At 37.1% G+C, this 12,752-nt stretch overlaps 1 protein-coding gene and 1 pseudogene across 3 annotated transcripts in view; both read left to right on the plus strand.

The window, feature by feature from the left end:
* GULP1 (GULP PTB domain containing engulfment adaptor 1) overlaps positions 1 to 12,752 on the plus strand; it is a 315,347-nt gene that overhangs the window by 80,722 nt on the left and 221,873 nt on the right. The window lies entirely within an intron of this gene.
* On the plus strand, positions 4,637 to 4,772 carry LOC122454096 (annotated as a pseudogene).

A 12,752-nucleotide genomic window follows, 5' to 3' on the forward strand; every position in this document is an offset into this window, starting at 1 on the left:
CTCTTGGGCTGCAAGGAGATCCAACCAGTCCATCCTAAAGGAGATCAGTCCTGGGTGTTCATTGGTAGGACCAATGCTGAAGCTGAAACTCCAATACTTTGGCCACCTGATGTGAAGAACTTACTCCTTGGAAAAGACCTGATGCTGGGCAAGATTGAAGGCAGGAGGAGAAGGGGGCGTAGAGGATGAGATGCTTGGATGGCATCAGCAACTTGATGGATGAGTTTGAGTAAGCTCTGGGAATTGGTGATGGACAGGGAAGGCTGGCATTCTGCAGTCCATGGGGTCGCAAAGAGTCGGACACGACTGAGTATAAACATGATGTAAACATGCATCCTTGATACCCTGTATGATTTGAATAAAATTTTCACTTTTTAATCTTGTTTAGGTCATGAGAAGTATAGTTCTGAATATGGAGAAAACCTTTTCATTTCATCAAAATTCAGAACCTTCTTTATAACCTTATATCTTGATAAAACTTATTCATCAGGATCCTTCTGTTGGTAAACAGGTGATGAGGTCTACCCAATAAGACCAGCCAAGAAGATTAACTAATGTGATAGGTCTTAGATGAAAAATATACATTTGATCACTGTGTATACTGGGATATACTGGAGGAGGCAGTTGGATGGTAGATCACACTTCTGGGTCTTGTTTTAGGTGGGCTAAGGCTATACAGTACCAAACAAAAAGGCAAACCAGCTTGGCACCAAGAAGTATTGCATTCTGTATATTTTTAACTTTTGTGAGATGTGGCTTAGGAGAACTATTTCTTGATAATATCATGTAAATTGAGGTGCAAAAGGAAAGAAAAGCAAATAGAAATATTTGAGGGAAAATAGAAATTGAAAGAAAGGTTCTACATTAATAATGTAGGTTAAATAGATCTTCGAGAACATATTGAATAGTTTCTTGCTACCATAGTTCTAAAAGGGTTGCTTCCTACAAAAGGAAGATGACAAATAAAATCAGGAGTTAATACATGGAGTTGAAACCTAAACCACTACATTTGCCTGATTGCTTAATAATTTTCTACAAAATACTAAGTTTAAGGTTAATAAATATTTGTTAATATTTTTGAGGTGATTGGAAAAAGGATAGAAATGGTATGTTTATTTTTAAGAATAATCATAGGATCTTAAAAACAAAGGTGTGGGAGAAATGCAATAAAATCACAGACTAAAAGGATGTATACATATATGCTTGTTTTTGTGACATTTTGTTATTTCCTTAAAAATTATGATAGAAATAAAAACCATTTTTAAGAGACTGCGGATGGTGACTGCAGCCAAGAAATTAAAAGACGCTTGATCCTTGGAAGAAAAGCTATGACAAACCTATACAGCATATTAAAAAGCAGAGAGCTATCACTTTGTTGAAAAAGCTTCATATTGCCAAAGTATTGGTTTTTCCAGTAGTCATGTACAGATGTGACAGATGGACCATAAAGGCTGAGTGCTTTTGAATTGTGGTTCTGGAGAAGACTCTTGAGAGTCCCTTGGGCAGCAAGGAGATCAAACCAGTCAATCCTAAAGGAAATCAATCCTGAATACTCATTGGAAGGACTGATGCTGAAGCTGAAGCTCCAGTACTTTGGCTACCTGATAGCAAAGAGCCGACTAATTGAAAAACACCTTGATGCTGGGAAAGATTGAGGGCAGGAGGATAAGGGGGCAGTAGAGGATGAGATGGTTGGATGACAAAAGTTTGAGCAAACTCCAGGAGATAGTGGAGGACAGAGGAACCTGGTATGCTGTAGTTCATGAGGTTGCAGAGTCGGACGTGACTTAGCGACTGAACAACAATAATATTAGAATTTGCACATTATAAAATTTAAGACTACTTACTTCTTGCACAGTGTTTTACATGAAGAAAAGTAAAGAAATAAGATGGTTTCTAATATCAATTGTGTTTGAGACCATTCTTTACAACATTTATTGTTTGATTAAAAGTGTGAACTTTGGACATTTTTTTTAATCTGTTAGGTTTTATTTATTTTTAAATATGAGATACAATTGACATAAAACAGCCTATTAATTTCAATTGTACAACATAACTGTTTGACATCTGGATGTATAGTGAAATGATCACCACAGTAAGTCTAGTTAATACTCATCACCATACACAGTTACAGGTTATTTTTTCTTGAGATGAGAATTTTTATGATCTACTCTGTCTGCAACTTTCAAATATGCAATACAGTTTTATTAACTACAGTTGTCATGCTGTACATCTCTGTGACTTATTTATTTTGTCACTAAGTTTATAACTTTTGATCCCCTTCATTCATTCATTTTGCCTACCACCCACCTTCTGCTATAGGAAACCACCAATCTGTTCTCTGTATCTACAACCTTGTTTTTGCCTTTTTAATATTCCATATATAAGTGAAATCATTTGGTATTTGTTTTTCCCAGCCCAAGTTATTTTACTTAGCATAATGCCCTCAAGGTGTCACTATGTTGTCTCAACTGGCCAGATTTCATTCTCTTTTATGGCTGAATTACATGTCTCACATTTTCCTTATCCATTCTTCTGTTGATAGATACTTATGTTGTTTCCGTATTTTGGCTTTTGTATATAATGCTGTAATGAATATGACAGTGCAGTTATCTTTCTGAGTTACTGTTTTTGTTTTCTTCAAATAAATACTCAGAAGTAGAATTGCTGAATCATATAGAGTTCTGTTAATTTCTTGAGGACCCTGAATACAGTTTTCCACAGTGGCTGCACCATTTATATTCCCATCAATATAATCCCACATCCTTGCCACCATTTGTTTTTCTTTTTTTTTTTTTTTGCTAATAGCCATTCTAACAAGTGTGAGATGATATCTCATTGTGATTTTGATTTGCATTTCCCTGATGATTACTGATGCTTGAGCATCTTTTGGACATCCATTTCTAATCAGAAAACATTGAGTGATTAGTACATTTAAAAAATAAGCAGTCTAGTATCTCAGCTATATAGTGGATGCATGTGTGCTAAATCGCTTCAGACATGCCCGACTCTTTGTGACTCTGTGAACCATAGCTCACCAGGCTCCTCTGTCCATGGGATTCTCCAGGCAAGAATACTGGAGTACATTGCCACACCCTTCTCCAGGGGATCTTCCTGACCCGGGGATGGAACCCGTATCTCTTATGTCTCCTGCATTGGCAGGCAGGTTCTTTAACAGTAGCACCACCTGGGAAGCCCTATGGATAATGGATTCAATTATATTCTTATGGCTTTTAGGTCTTTTTATTTTGAGAAGAGATAAAAAATTCTTTTTGATTTCTTTAAATGCCAACATAGTTATAAGATAGTTACAAAGATATGTTGGAAGGCTTATCAAAGATAATTTTTATAGATAAATTTAATATTTTAAATTGAACTTGGATGCCAAAGAAATATATAAAAATTTCAAGTATGTATTTCAAGGTACCTACAAACTGATATGCTGCCACCCTGTTTTCACTTCTTATATATTTTTAACATTAATTTACTCTTTCAACAGGTTTGTTTTGAATTATGATTCCATGCCAGGCATTGTACCAAATGTTGGAAAAATAACAATGAGTAAAGCAGATGTAGTTAGTCACTGATAATTAATTAGGCTTCAGACTGATACAAGCTATGGAGGAGAAATAAATGGTACTATGATTATGTTTAACAGCCCCTGAAATGAGAGTGTAAACACTGAAATAAGCTCCTACCTACTAACTCAAATAATCTATCGATCTAAACCAATTTTTTTTAGAATGCTTTTCACCTCTAGTGGGTTAATAAATACATTTGTTATTATGCTTGCCTCATGATTCTACAACCTGCAAAATCAAAACCTTTAATAGGGTTGTGATTATATTGTTTTGAATAAAAGTGGTGGTGAATAAAAGTGGCTTATTAGTTATGGATATGAGCTATATGAATTAAAAAATGATGCCCATTTAGTATTTAATTTAATTTTCCTGAAGAGAGATGACAAGCCTAGAATAATTGATCGTTCTTTTTCCATATAATGTTTTTTTCACATGACATAAATGGTACTGTTAGATTTGTATTTGCAAGTGATGCAACCAAGAATGAATTAATTTCCAAAATATACTAATAGTTCAATACAACTCAATGTCAATAAAACAAACAATCCAATAAAAAAAATAGGCAGAAGATCTAAATAGACATTTCCCCAAAGAGGACATACAAATGGCCAACAGACACATGAAAAGATGCTTAACATCTATACTTAGTAGAGAAAATAAGTAGTTTTTTTCCTCTACTCATTAAAGAAAAATACAAATCAAAACTACAATGAGATATCACGTTACTCTAGGCAGAATGACCATCATCAAAGAGTCTATAGACAATAAATGTTGGAGAGGGTGTGAGGAAAAAGGAACTCCCCTACATTGTTGGTGAGAATGTATCAATAAATTGATGCAGCCACTATGGACAATAGTATATGGATTCCTTAAAAAATTAAAAGTAGAGTTACCGTATGATCCTGCAATCCCACTCCTGGGCATACATCTGGAGAAAAGTGTAATTTGAAAAGACACATGCACCGCCAAGTTTACTGCAGCACTGTTTACAATAGCCCAGACATGGCAGTAACCCAGGTGTTCATCGACAGGTGAATGGATAAAGTGGTATATACCTGATTACAGGGTGATTTTCCCAGGGCAAGTCTCATCCATTGAACTGAAGGTGTATGGATTCCTATGATTTCCCCAAACGTGGGAAACTTGAACACATAGCTTGTGGCAGCTGGGGACAGCATTTGCACTCCCCGCTGAAAAAAAAAATCTGGTCTGTATGTATATGATTCTTCAGTCAGACACTACATCATGTCTGACTCTTTGTGACCCATGAACTGCTGCACACGAAGCTTCCCTGTCCTTCACTATCTCCCGGGTTTGCTCAGACTTATGTCCATTGAGTTGATGATGCCATCCAACCATCTCACCATCTTTCACCCCCTTCTCCTCCTACCCTCAATCTTTCCCAGCATCAGGGTCTTTTCCAATGAGTTGGCTCTTCGCATCAGGTGGCCAAAGTATTGGAGCTTCAGCTTCAGCATCAGTCCTTCCAATGAATATTCAGGGTTGAATTCCTTTAGGACTGACTTTGTGTGCTAAGTTGCTTCAGTTGTGTCCGACTCTTTGTGACCATATAGACTGTAGCCTACCAGGTTCCTCTGTCCATGGGGATTCTCTGGGCAAGAATACTAGAGTAGGTTGCTATGCCCTCTTCCAGGGGATCTTCTCATCTCAGGGATCAAACCCAAGTCTCTTATGTCTCCTGTATTGGCAGGCGGGTTCTTTACCACTAGCACCACCTGGATTGACTAGTTTGATGTACATATGCAATAGAATATTACAGCCATAGAAAAGAAGAAAAAATGCCATGTGCAGCAACTTGGATGGACCTAGAGATTATCATACTAAGTGAAGTAAGCCAAACAAAGACAGGAATCGGATTATATTGCTTTAATGTGGAATCTAAAAAAGAAAGTGAAGGACAGAGGAGATTGGTGTGCTGCAGTCAATGGAGTCACAAAGCATTGGACATAGCAACTGAAGAACAATAACAACTAAAAAGATACAAATGAACTTATTTACAAAAGAGCAAGAGACTCACAGACCTAGAAAACACAGTTACGGTTACCAAAGGGGAAAGGGGGGAGGGTACATTAGAAGTTTGAAATTAACATGTACACACTGCTATATGTAAAATAGATAACCAACAAGGACCTACTCTATAGCATAGGAAACTATACCGAGTATTTTGTAATAAACTATAAGAGAACAGAATATTTTAAAAAAAGTGCGTGTAACTAAATCAGTTTGCTGTAGACCTGAAATTAGCGAAACATTGTAAATCAAATATGCTTTAATATAAAGAAAAAAGCGAACTCAATTTGTTACTTATATACATTTGTAAGCATTAGGGATTGTGCAGGTTATATATCAGAGTCATTATCACAGAAAGGAAAGACTAGCTAAGTAAATAGAATAGGAAAAAGGTTCTGGGCTAGCTAAATGTAGTGGCTGTCAGTGTTTATTTTGTGATTGTTCCATGTTTCACGGCCATGGTTGCTTTAAAAAAGTCTTGATTATCAAGATTTGTTGACATTTTGTAACTCGATGTGAACTCTTCGATGTTGGAGAATTTTGTTTCCCCCGTGGAAATAAGCTCCACCACCTCTTGATCTCCAATTCTCTTTGACATCCAGTAGTTAGTGCCCCGCTGGTTTACTCTGATGATTTTACCTAGTTCATTCTCAGATTCTCTAGTTACAAACGGTGTCACTCATGATTAAAAATGTATTCTGACCAAAACAGGCTTCACTTCCACTCTGAACTGCTAATAATTTTTAAAAAGAAAGATCTTCAAATCGCAACCCCAGAAGTCTATATGTATTCAGCGTAGCTTTTAAAGAATCCTGATTGAGCACTATAAACAACTCTGCATTTTCTTTTAACACTGATCTTTCACGCAATGAAAATTTCCTCTACTAGAAACATCCCAAGGTTTTCATCACCATTTCTGGCACCAAATATTGGATGTGTCAAATTGTGGAAAGCCCTTTGGCAGTAAGAACTGCTTCCACCTGTGAAACCTTTACTCTCATTTAACAGGCAGATTGATTTAATTATTAATGTTGACTGAGCCAGTGGTGAGCCATTCGAGTTTTGGTTGGGTCAGGCGGTACACTGTGTGATCCCTCTGCTCTTGTCTGGGGAGATGCTGGAGGAAGAGATGAAGTAGAAGCTGTTTGGCTGCTGTTTTTGGAAGGATTGGAGGCTATGACCTGCTTACTTTGTTGCAGGGCAATAAGACACAAATTGCCTTCTAGAAATTTTATTGCGGAAGTTGATATTTAATATTTTTGGCAAGTTATACAAACTGAAAAGTAAGTAGCTCAAATCACAGTCTTGGTTTTAATATATCCAGAATTACCACACAACTGAAGGCTATTATTATTCAGTGAAGTCTTGGACAGAGCTCCTCTTTTATGGTGACATAAACTTGAAAACTTAGTTATTTTCCCCAACAAATTAGCAATTTGAAGCTCTTTGCCTTTCTAAACTGTTGTTGTTTTGTGTAATATCGAGCAGATGATGTAGATATCTTGGCCATTAGATATTAAATGCTAAATATTGTATGCAGCATTCAAAATATGGTCTGTCCTGTAAAGGTGTTTTTTCAAACTTTTAAAATAATGTCATGTATTTAGCTGGTGGCGTTGGGTCTTAGTTGTGGCACATGGCATCTTAGCTGTGGTGTGTGGGCCTTATCTCCAGCTGTCGCGGCTCAAAGGGTCAGTAGTTTTGGTACATGGGTTTAGATGGCCTGCGGCATGTGGGATGTTTTCTCCCCCTGATCAGGGATCAAACCCATGTCCCCTGCACTGGAAGGTGGATTTTTAACCAATGCATGGTCAGGGAGAGATCCCTGTAAATGTATCTGATAGGAAGTAGGTTCTTTGTTTATTTCAATTACTCCTTCATTTATTCACTTACTATGTCCCAGACACCTTTCTCTGTAGTCATTTTCAAGAAACACATGTGTAAGCCTTATTTCATACTATTTAAGTTAGAAATTCATAGAGCCCAGGCATTTGTACATCTTAAAACCTTTTAGGGTTTCTGATTTACAAGTAGATTTGAAAAGCATGTGTTTAAGGAGTAGAGAGAAAAGCTAAGAGGTCTCTTTCTCATTTTAGTGAAGAAAGCAGACAGTGAACAAATTTAGGCTACTGAAGCACTAGAAAGGAAAATAAGCCAGGGTAAGAGAGGAGGGAGTGGAATATTATAGAGCAGTGGTCCAACTAGAAATGTATTTTGGATGTGGTGACCTTTGAATAGAAGGTTGAATGATGGGAAGGTGCGTGAGCTACGTGAAGGTCTAAGGAAAAGGTAATGCAAAGACCCTAAGACAGGAAAGACCCTGCTTGTTTGAAGGAGAGAAAAAAGACTACTGTGGATGCATTGGAGGAGGAAGAAAAGGGGGGAGGAAGGAAGGGAGGGAGGGGAAGAGAGAGCAAAAACGTGGGACAGCTTATGTAGGCCTGTAGTGGGGTCAGAAGCCACCAATGACTAGACCTTATGTGCATTTTGAAAAGATTGTTATGACTTTATCAATATCCTCACAGAAAAAATATGGAGAATATTTTTGGACATTGTGCATTTGATGTTTGTTGTGATTTGTCAGGTGTTCACACCTGAAGCAAATCTAGGTTGTTCTTTTTTGTAGATTAACTGCATGAGAAAAAAAATATTGGGGCAAACTGACACACGCAGGAAGCTTTCGGTAATCTGGCTTAGAAAACAACTAGGTGTTCACCGTGTCTGATGTATATGCTAATGATTATCCCATTTTAATGGGGAGGAGGCATGTTTCTTTTAAGAAAATATACATGTCATTTATATTCAATAATTTTTCTCTTAATTCAAAGGGACTTTGAACAAAACCTAGTTTCCTTCATGATTACCTGTCTTTTCAAATTTAATTCTCTTTCCTTCTTTTTTTTTTTTAATTTTTTTATTAGTTGGAGGCTAATTACTTCACAACGTTTCAGTGGGTTTTGTCATACGTTGATATGAATCAGCCATATCTCTTTCCTTCTTAATGGCAAAATGTTCTCTATGAATGCTGATATCGATTGTCAGCTCAGTTTTTAAAAATAAAAATTATTTAATGGCTTCTTTGTGAATTTGATTTTATATGCTTATGACTACTTGCATGTCAGATTCTTATACATTCTAATCAAGAGTTTAGTTGTAATAAATGACATATTTTCTGGAAATAAAATTATTAATCATGAAACTAACTCTATCTTCTCATTTTTCTGAGAGCACTATGAATAAAACTCTGAAGATACTCTAAGGAAAAGTGTTTTCTTGGTGAAATAAAATAAGGAATCATATTATGATATACTTTTGGAACCTCAAAGTACATAAAAGTATTTTAAAAACATGAGAAATAACACAGTAAAAACGTTGTTTAAATTTATTTATCCAAATGTTTTCCAAACATATTTGACTATGGAAACCTTTTGACTGAGGGTTTGTGTGTGTGTGTGTGTGTGTGTGTGTGTGTAAAACACCTGCGTTTTATAGAATTAGTGTTTCTCAAGATTCATTTTGAGAAGCATTGTTCTACATGTGTAAGTGACTTATTTCTGCAGGTGGTATAATTGATGATGTCTTACTCACCTAAACAAGTTTATAAACAAAACAAAATACTGGATGCTTGTGAGTCTTTTTGACATTGAACAGATGTCAATTTTATTTCCTTATTAGTCCTTGAGGGACTTATAAATAAGTCTGTTCTTGTTCTTCTAAAGTCTTAAATTTATATCCATCAATACCTCCAGGCCTTTCACAGAAAGAGAACCTACATACAATCATATGCCAAGGCATTAAGTGACTGTGTTTCTTTCGCAAGCCTCTGAACATTGAGGAGTGTGGATTCTTTTCATTTCTTTCTCGATTATCTGATTTAGAAGGCTGCTAGGTAATACTGGCCAAAAGAGTAGAACATTCTTTGATTCCTTTGATGTGCACAGTGGCTTATTCTATCAAATATGTGACAGTTGAAGCATCTGGAGAATTATCATCACTTACTTCCAACCAGTTAAAGGAAAAGAGTAGAAACAGAAAAAAAAACTGATGTGTAACAGGAGGTGGGTTCTGTCTAGTTAAAAAAAAGAAGCACATTTATTTTAAAGACAGGTGGAAGATATAGCTGTCTAAGTGATTGATTTCCACTCTTGATTTCCTAAAAATGATAGAAATACTAAATTTTGAAAAATTATCTCTTTTCCAATTCTTAATATCTTTTCTATTAACATAATTGCCTGTTTTTTTTCCTCTTAGAAAAATATTATTTTTGTCACTTGTACTTGTGAGGATTCAGAATTATAGCATCTATTTGACTTTGATACTTTTAAAAGTTTATTTTTACACATTTGAACAATTACAGTGTCTCCATATGTGACATTTTTAGTCTATAGAAGGTATTTGTTGTACTTGTGGATTCATAGATGTTTTGCAATATCTTTGTGGTCATTCAAGGAATTGAATCCATTGGACAGAAATTATTGAAAGCAGTGGATGCTCATCAAGTCGTGGTTGATGAGAGTGGGGTTTAGCAATGTTAACAGGGACCAAATTATGGAGGAATATAAATTTTTTCCTGCAGACTCCAAGGATGCACTAAAGGATAGTTAATAGGGGATGGGGGGAATCAAGATATGCATTTCCAAGCTATTGCTGCCAGGAGATAGGGCAAGATCTGGGGAAAATATATAGGTAAGGGAATTTTGTCCAATTTTCGAGGCATAGTGTTACTAGGAAAGTGCAGACAGAATGGAGAGGATGCAATAGATTCTAGAGCTCTTTTGAAAATAAAATGGACATGATGTGGTGATGGGATACAGGGAGTTGAGCAAAGAGAAGAAATCTGATGTAACTTGACGAGCTGGCAACATTTTCCTAGGTGAAAAATTTGGAAGCAGAGCAGCTTTGGCAGTCACGAAGATAAGGGTTGACTTAGACCTGCCTAGTTTGTGACACCTTTGGGAGCTGATTAGTGGCAGTGGTCTTGCTAGGTATACTTATGCTTGGTAATATTGGCTGGTGTGGACTGTGTTATATTAAACATACCAAATCTAATATTGCAGTCTTTTAAAAGGCATGTTAAAAATCTTCAATCTATATGCAGTAGGCTTAATGCATGCTATGGTTACTTTATCATCTGTCTTATTTAGAACTAGCCTTCTGCCCTGTGTGTTTCTCAGAAGAATCATTTGCTATAGTTAAACAAATCTGTATTGTCTCCTATTGTATCATCCTGCTGATGGTGTTCAAGTGATTGAAAGCTCTTCTGCAATGCAGGGCTTTCAAATTCCAGAGAAAGTCCTCTTGGCATGTGGGGGTTCACATGGAGGGGAAGTTACATGGAGGAGAAGTGCCCACTGAAAACACTTTCAGATTCCCAGGATTACCTGGGTAGTTTATTGGTGCAGAGATGTCTGTGAGAGAATTCACAGTGGAAAGTAAAGATTTTACATCCTAAGCAGCATGTTCAGAATACCAGGTTCATGAAACTTCAGCGTGTTCAAATGAAACCCAACTAATTTGGAGCAGTCTGTCTCTAGGAAGAGAGCTCACAGGTTTTTATATATTGCAGTAACAAACAGACAACGATTTTACCTTTGCATGTAGTTAGATTTTAGTTTATATATGCAGATAAATAGAACATAAATTATTTGAGGACTGGTTATTTGTTCATCACCATATCACTACTGTCTGGACATATCCCCAACTCTCAATAAATATTGCTTAAATAAATGAATTTTGGTTAAGATTTTCCTCTTAGTGTTTGTGTGAATGGACTGGGCAGGGCAGAGGAGAGGGCAGGGGCTGGGGAAGTTGCCAGAACCACGGGGTACACAGTGCCGTTCCGGTGAGTGCACAGAACCCTGGGGTCCAAGGTTACCCCGGATACCTCCAGGCACCTTTGAGAAAATGGATCACCTCCAGGAGTTCAGGATGAAGCAACAGGGAGCATCACCTTGTGGGCCAGCGCAGCCGTGGAGAATCAGATGGTGTTTAATGCATGTGTTCCTGGGCTGTCACAGGTGTTTGTGTGTTATTTTGCTTTTCTTTTGAAGTCTGGGTGAGCCCATGTCATAAAATAAAATTTATTTGTCAAGTTCCAGTTCTAGAGGTGGACAGAAGGACAGCATTATCCCAGGAACCCAGATCAGGTACCAAGTTTGTAACAGTTACATATTGAAGCCTAGAGAAGAGATACACGATGAGGAATGAGGGCATCTGGGTCCTCACCAGAGTGGGCAGCTTCGGGAGGCGGGAGATTGTGAGTCAGAGCGATCGACATGACCTTTGTCAGTAGGATGAGTGACCGACATCGATGCATGAGAAACGGAAAGCCTGTTTGCTCTCTTGGCTTCTGTACTTCGGCTCTAGGCTGGGCGCGCAGGAACCCGACGTGAAGCCTGGGTGAGGATGTGGAGATGCGCCAAGGCATGCTGCAACCATTTGTCCTCAGCCTCCGTTCTCCTCCCCTCGCTGCCTCCTTGTATTTCTCCTTTACATTCTTTCTATACACTGTCCTCTCTTCTTCTCCCTTTTGACCCTCTCTTTTCATTTTTCTCATATTCCTTCCTTCTTCCCAGCTGGAAGATATGATTTTTAAGTATAGTAAAAGTTCTGCATCTAGTTTTTATAATATAGGAAAATAAAATCGAACACGTAAATAAAGATAAATCTAGGAAAAAAGTCTGGACTATCTTGGTGTTGGAAAATCCCTAAAATTGAAAATAATGTATTATATTTGTTGCTATATTGATACAGTCTATGAATACATTTCATTTAGCCTTGATTTAAAAAAATGTTTCACACATAACAAGCACAGAAGACATAGCTAAACTCTTTGCTTTATTATTGTAATAAAGAATAAAAAATCATAGCAAAGATTTGTTTGTTTGTTTTTGCTTTGAATTAGCTGTAGGAGAACAGATGTCTACAAAATATAGGCATATTTTCTTTTTGGAGACTACACTGTTTCCTATAACTTGAGCTATGTCAATTTGTGTGAATCTTTTTCCTTTTCATTCAGTTCAGTTCAGGCGCTCAGTCATGTATGACTCTTTGCGACCCCATGGACCACAGCACGCCAGGCCTCCCTGTCCATCACCAATTCCAGGAGTCTACTCAAACTCATCTCCATTGAGTCGGTGA

The sequence above is a fragment of the Cervus canadensis genome, chromosome 15 (assembly GCF_019320065.1).
Source record: "Cervus canadensis isolate Bull #8, Minnesota chromosome 15, ASM1932006v1, whole genome shotgun sequence".
NCBI classification, from domain to species: Eukaryota; Metazoa; Chordata; class Mammalia; order Artiodactyla; family Cervidae; genus Cervus; species Cervus canadensis.